Here is a 7,507-nt window from a genome sequence, read left to right as displayed (position 1 = left end):
CAGCAGGAGAAAGAATCTTGGCAGGAAACTGGCTGAGGCAGAATAAGTACTCTTCCCCCTTAGACAATACACCAGTCATTCAAATTAACAAATATTACTCGAGCACCTACTGTGTGCACAACACCAGCTCTAAGCAGTCCATAAGCGCGTCAGGGCATGTAGTGGGGCAAGAACCCCAGGCAAAGAGAGGCATGGACAGAAAAGCTGAGGCACCCAATTCTGAAATCAGGCGAAACATCTGCTTCACTTCTGCAAGGCCCAAGGTGCTCTGAAGGAAAGCGGACTCTGGCCATGACACCTGCCACCGGACTCCTCCCTCCTCATCTCCAAAGCTCCCCACCCCAGCAAATGAGGCAGTCGTATCAAGCAAAAAAGGCAAAAGGCCACAGCTTGATTCAATCAATATTTCTACACCTCCCCAGCAGGCGCACACACGCACAAAGGAGGAGTGAGCCTCTTTAGAAAAAAAATAATAATAAAGGGGAGAGATATGTATTTCCTTCCAGGATCTCTTCCTCCTACAGATTCTCCTAACCCTGGTAGAGGAACAAGGAACTCCTCTCTCTAATCAAAATGCACTTCCAATTACAATTACACCATTTCCAATTACACCTGTGAACTGCCGCTAAAGCCCTCCCCCTCTCGGACATTCACGGTGTTGATGCCTGCTCAGTCCAAACGACTAATGAGGACTTTACTTACAGGGCAAGACTTGAGAGGCTAAAAGGCCCAAAGACAAAGCAAACAAACCCAAACCCTCACAGACACACAGACCTGGCATACCGGGCACTGACACCTTCCAAGTCACGTTTCTATATTAAGGATCTGTCTCTAAAATCACCCAAGAAAATCCAAAAAGGATTTTCCAGGCCCTGGGTGAGGGAACCCAATCCCTCAGGCTCCCTCTGAGGGATTCTGCTCCTCAGAGAACCTCGCTGAATCAGCACCCAAAGGAGGGCCATCATCTCAGGCTTCTCCCATCCCTTCCCATGCAACTCGTCACCAAGAATGTCCACTCGGCCCCTCATCTCTCAACTGCATCCCCCCACTCCTCTCCACCCCCACTAACTCTGCTCCCGTCTCACAGGCAGGACCTCTTCACACCTCTCTGAGCTGGGCTGTCCCCTATGTCCCCAAACACCACCACTACCAATAACGTAGTTCTGCCAGGTTCCCGACCCTGAGAAGTACATAGATGGCTTCTTAAAAATACAGATCTCAGCCCTGATGCCAGAAGTACTGAATCAGAATCTCCAGCTCATATATTTTTAGTCAGCTTCTCCTGTGCTATTCTTCAGCCAGAGTTTTCCCAAAATGCAAATATGACTTTTATCCTATGCTCACTTTAAATCTTTCAGCAGAGGTCCACACCCTCCAGGATCTAAGTGCATAACAGGGCACCCATGGCCTTGACCACTGCCCCCAGCCTGCTTCTCAGGCACCTGTGCAGTCCCCCACATTCCAGCCAGAGACCACTCCAAGGTGCCCAGACACAGCAGGCTGCCTACCTCACCTCCTCAGCCACCTGGGCCCCTCTGCTCAGCTGCTTCTCTCACCAGCAATTCCATCTAATGAATGTCTACTGGTCCTTTCAAGACCAAAGCCACCAACCTCTCCTCTGGGAAGCCTTGGCAGACTCCACCACTAGGAGAAGTCACTTCCATGTCCTCAGAGCACCTCAAGCAAACTTCCAACACCATACTTGGTACGCTTCACTGTAATTTCTCTTAAGATACTGTTTCCAGCTGATGGGTAAGTCCCTTGGCATTCCTATGTTTAAGGTCTCTCACTATCAGATGAATTGTTGGAACTCCAAAAATGTTTGCTAAGTGCTTTCCTTTGTGGGCACCCCTACAATTCCAGGGAAGACACTGTGCATCTGGAGAGTCTATATGGCCAAACAGTTAAAAATATGTGTATATAAAGAGTATATAAGATTTTAGAATCCCAGAGGTTTTAATTTTGAGTTCTCCACTTGTTAGCTGTGTCTCAGGGTGGGGTGTGTGTGTGTGTGTGTGTGTGTGTGTGTGCGCGCGCGCGCGCGCAGGTACAAAGCAAAATGAGAATTAACATTACATACCTGTTGAAAGATTAAACGAGATGATCCATGTAAGTATAGATGTCTCAATCCTCGGCAACCATTATATACATTACTTAATCTGTATGCTTACAGATCAGTGGGTATGTGTGCACACGTCTTAGAGCTGTGCCTGACACACTGCAGGTCCTCAAATAATTGCTGAATGAATGTACACAACTATAATTAATACTTACTGCTTATATATCTGTCATTCCTGCTATACTGCAAATTTTCAGAAGACAGGGGCTCTGTCCCATTCATTTCTGTACCTTGTCCCTACCCCAGCTTGATAAAATTGTTCGCTTTAGTTTAACATAACATATTAATACAATCTTCGTGACTATTAGGAAACTCATCCTTGTCTAAGGAATCACAAAGACAGCCTCAGGCATACCCTAGACCAGACCCACAGAATGGAAATGAAAAAAACGCAGTAGCTTAAAACCTTCCTCCAGTCTCCAAAACCCCTGACTAGCTGGCCTCTACTGGCCCCCCACCTCAAGGTAGGGCCTGTTGCCTGACAAGCCACAATCTGAGGTCTGAACTGGTGACACACACCCCTCCTCCCCAGTCTGTGGCATCCCCCAGCCCTGCTGCAGCAGCTGCTCCACCTGGGAGATCAGATCTGGAGCCTGCCTTTTCAGCTCACAGCAAGTTCACCCCCCAGGGACCTGGGGGCTGCAATTGCTGGCCAAAGTGTCAGGTTACCACAAAAATAACAGCAGGCCTACACCAGGCAGGCGTGCAGGCCAAGTGCAGGAGGGGAAAGGTGAGAAAGAGAAAACCAGGAGAAGAAAAGCAGACATTTGAGTCTGTGTCGAAGAGGAACTGGGTTTTACAAAATGTACTTTAAATTCATAAGTATACTCCTAACATCACCACTACAGCCCCTGCAATAACTCATTCATTTAGCATCCAATCCAGAGTAGCTTATATATTATACTTAAGTATGTTGAATGTGCTTTTAAAAACATTATTTTAAGGCAAGAGGGGGATGGGTTTGTTTGTTTGTTTTTTTTAAGTTTGCTTATTTAATACTATTTATAAAAGTCAGATTTGGGTCAATGAAGATTTTAACAAGTATATTCCCATTCAACAAATTCCTGATGTTACTCAGCTTTAATATTCTCAAAATTAAAACATGACAGAGCTAATTAGGCCTAGTGAAGGAGGGACAGACCTTCAAAACTGAAAAGGCCAATAAAAAGCATTTATGTATTTTTTTTCCCTAAAATAAAATTACAGTTCACTCCTGTGCTATCCTCTTGCAGGAACACTGCTGGCTTGACGTGGTCTGACACAGCCTGGGTACTTCAAACAAAGTTAACTTCAATCACTACAGGGAGTTAGCAGGTTATTGAATCTCCATCCATTGCGCTTTCATCTTGGTTTACTCCACACACTATGCCTTTTTAATTGGCTTCTAGCAACTGTTTTATGAGAGAGTAGATAGAGACCCAGCTATTAGGAAAGATGCCCTTCTTCCAGCTGGGCAGGTAAACCCCAGACCAGGCAATGAACCGCGTGGGTGAAGTTTCCCATTGTAATCTCTTACATGTGAGAGACGCTGTGAATGCTCTGGCAGGAGAAGACGGCTAACTCTAATAGGCACCTTAGATTCCCAGCCTGAAGGTGTTAAAAGAGAAAGAAGATTTAAAAAAAAAAAAAAAAAAATCCAAAACGGGGGAGAAAAAGGATTCTCTGGTTGGTTGGTTGTTTGTTTTTAAGTGAATTTTGATGGAGAAAGGTTCCCCAATGTCATGTTATTTTGCAGTTATTATGTTTCATGTTAAAATATCAGGGTTACAAGCATTATATGGCACAACAATAATCTAAACAGGACTCTACCTATTGCAAATGTTTAAAAAAGGAGGTACTTAAAATGACAATTTTAGTGACAGCCAACAGCAGCTAATAGACATGCAGACAGGCAGATTCTGTGTGTTTTATTTTTTAGCTTTTAAGAAATACTAGCTCTCTCCCAATCAAATCAGTAAAAACTTCAGAAAAGGAACGTACTACCAGCAGAGTTTGAGCTCTACAAATTTAGAAGAACACCAAATAAACAGTGAAATGAGAGGCAGTTTCATTCTGCTTTAAAAACAGTCAGAATCTAGTTCTGGGAAGAGAGGACCTCATCCAGCTCGCTCCTGCTCGTGTGGTCAGAATTCACACAGCTCATGCAGGACACATCACACCATGCAATTATCAACTAGCATTGATTGCCACTGCTAAAAGATCTTTAATAGTCCTGATTTTTACCATAAAAGCTCTCATTATTATCCCAGCTCTCTTTGCTTGTTCAGCGTGCCTGGTCACTTACAGGAGGAGGAGGAAAACCCAGGGACTCGGCTCATCTTTCCCCAGCCGTGTCTTCCAGGGAGTGTTCGTTTCCCCGCAGTGCAATGCCACGCCACTGCACTGGCCGGCACACTGGGTTTAAAATTAGCTGAGACCTGGAGAGCCACGGGTAACCTTCTGACAAGGTTAGCCAGCAGAGCAGAGCACGGCTCAGCGAGGGACATTAATAAGAAGCCAAGGAGAGCCTTTCAACAAGCGCATTAGGGCCTCTTGGAACCCTTGCAGTCTGGAAGCCAGGGGAGCTGGGGCCCCCGCATTGGGAGGCTGACCTAGGCTCTTATTTTTATCCCACCAAGTCAGTGGCTTCCTTTACAGGCGATAAACACAACCTCCGAAAGTGTTTCTCCAAGTTTAAATTCAATATACTCAGTCGCTAATTATACAAATAACTTTTTAAACTCTAAACTGGATTTAAGAAATATAATATTTATGGAACGCTTCTAATTATAAAGTTAATACCCACAGATGACCAAAAAAGTGGAACATTCAGAAACATACATAGGAGAAAATTAACTTTACCCACAGCCCTCCACCAAACAACAGTCAGTGCTAACAATGCATTTTGATGTATGCCCTTGTACTAGTAACATTATTATTATTATTCCCTATAGTTTCGGGTTCTTTTATTGTCCACCTAACATTTTACATTCAGCATTTTCCTGAGTCCTGAAATGTCCTTTGTATTCATGAATTTTAAGAGGTATAGTATTCCATGTCATGGATATACCATTATTTGACTATTTCCCCATGGCTGGACATTTAGATTTTGCCCAGCTTTTCACTGTATGGCAAACATCCTTGTAATGATTTCCTATGGACAAATTCCTACAGTCCAGGAGCAGGAAAAACTTGAAGCCACTGGTGAAGACTGGGAACCCCATAAAGACAGGGACGGTGCCTGCCACGTGTAGTGTTTTCTAATTAAAGCAATGTGTCTCAGTGCTTTCCAAACAGAGAACCCTAAAGTCTAACGTGACACGTTCCGAGTGCCTACCAAGAGGTCAACAGGGCCAGCACCACAAAGGTCCCCTAAGCACTGAGGTGAAGTAAGGCAAGCAAGGAATGGATCTAACACCTCTGAACACCTGTCAAAGGTGATTCAGATGCTGCTCCCACCCCCTCACGCTGCCAGCCCCCATCAGTACCTCACTTGTACAGCCACCCTGCTTGTTTCAAATACTGAAATACTTCCACACGAACTGGAAAGAGTCAGTGGCCCAAGCCCACCAAATGCCTGTCCCCCTTAGCTCCCACCCCTCTTCCAGTGCCCCCAATCTTCTCAGTATACAACAAGTACATGTAAGTGCCTGGCACACCTGGGGGCCTCCAGTGTCTTCCATTGGGTCCATGTCCACACTGTCTGTTAAAATACCTTAAACATCACCCCTCTCCGCACATAACCTATAACCCAGGATTTGCTTTTTAAATTTTGTTAATCCTCCCCTCCAATCAGCTCCTCAGAGACCACTGCTTAAAATCTTAATCACCAACGCATCAGCGCTGTTTCTGAAATTCATTAAATTCCCTAATATTTTATTTTTAAAATTGAAATGCACACTTAATGGGAAGAACTTCCCGAGACACCGGCTGGGGTGGGGGGCAGTTCCCACCAAGTTATTCTCTACAGAGCACAGTGAGCTGGGTTAGACAAAGACGAACATCACAATCCTAAGAGTCGTGAACCTAGTATGAACACCAGTGACACTGGTTCCCTGAGGGTAAAAGCTACCTGCTTAAATCACATGAGACTTTGAGGAGGTCTCAGATGGTCAATGATAGTCTCAGCAAAGCTAAAGCAAGAATACTGAAATGCTGAAGTCTAGGAATAAGAAGAGTCAGTACAGCCTAACTTATGCCCCGACCACCCTGGTACTGGCTCACTCTATAATACCAAAGCAACATTTAGGGCTGGGCATATGACTATGCACTTGGAAGCATGACCTCTACCTTAGCCCTCCCTTTAGTACGCTATTTTCTGTGGAAGAGAACAGGTAACTAATAAGTGGAAGAGAGTTTTGTTTCCTCTAAACGTTTTTGTCCATCCTCTACTGGGGGTGCCAGGGCAGGAACACCAGCCAGGAAAGGGAAGAAAGACAAACAAGGGGTCTGTAAAATCAGACTTTGAAAACCAAGAAGGGGTTAACCTGGATGCATTACAGCACTGTCCAGCCCAGCAGCTGGGATCATGGCCCAAGCTGGAATCAGCTCAAAGACAATGCCTATCCAACACCTCCATGATGGAAGAATATACTCGAAACTCCAAGTCACTGTGGGTGCTGCAGCTTCTTTGCCAATTCAGCAAAATTCTAATTAACGGATATAAAAAATATTTTTGATTCATAAAATCAGATGTGATGGCAAAAGTTTAAGGAAATGCCTTGTAGTAGTAAGTGGAGATAATATTCACAACTAACATTTATTCAACACTACTGTGTGTGAGGAACAGGGATCTAGACTCGATTTTTATTATTTCTTCTAATCCTCATCACATCTATGTTAGGTAGAGATGTAATATTACAATATCGATTATTCAGATAATGAAGCAAATAAAGTTTAGAAACAGTAAATCTTTTAATCCACTGGTCAAACAGAAATTCAAACCCAGATCTATCTCACCTTGAGCCCAAGGTCTGTCTTTGTGAGACACTGAACCTCCCATCGCCGGAGGTAATCAAGGAACAGTTGAGCAGGGATGCTGTGCAGGGGACTAGAGTAGGCAGAAGAATGTCAGGGAGGTCCATTCCAACCCCTGATCTATGACACATGAAAACAAATTGCCTACTGTATGCTGGCTCTGTACCAGGTGTGTGTGTATGGGACATGAGGAGTAAGAGAGACCCTGTAAATGAAGTGAGCACACTGTTAGAGCTGAGATAATGGACAGCCGCTCTATTTTTCTGCTCACAATAAAAAGCAGCTGAAAAGCAAGGCCAGTGGAGAGTCCAGACTCTTGGCCATCGTGACCCCAGCAGAGCTGGCACATGGCAAGCACTGGTGTCTCTTTCTCCCTCTCCAGAAATGCAGTGGCACAGATGACAGCCTCACTACTGCAGGGCTGGGAAAGAG

At 44.7% G+C, this 7,507-nt stretch overlaps 1 protein-coding gene across 2 annotated transcripts in view; it reads right to left on the bottom strand.

The window, feature by feature from the left end:
- Nucleotides 1–7,507, bottom strand: part of TEAD1 (TEA domain transcription factor 1) — a 258,914-nt gene that overhangs the window by 187,172 nt on the left and 64,235 nt on the right. The window lies entirely within an intron of this gene.

This window comes from Lipotes vexillifer, unplaced genomic scaffold (genome assembly GCF_000442215.2).
Source record: "Lipotes vexillifer unplaced genomic scaffold, Lipotes_vexillifer_v1.1 scaffold6, whole genome shotgun sequence".
Classification (NCBI taxonomy): Eukaryota; Metazoa; Chordata; class Mammalia; order Artiodactyla; family Lipotidae; genus Lipotes; species Lipotes vexillifer.
The sequence above is the reverse complement of the archived record's forward strand: the minus strand, read 5'-3'. Positions and strand labels throughout refer to the sequence as shown.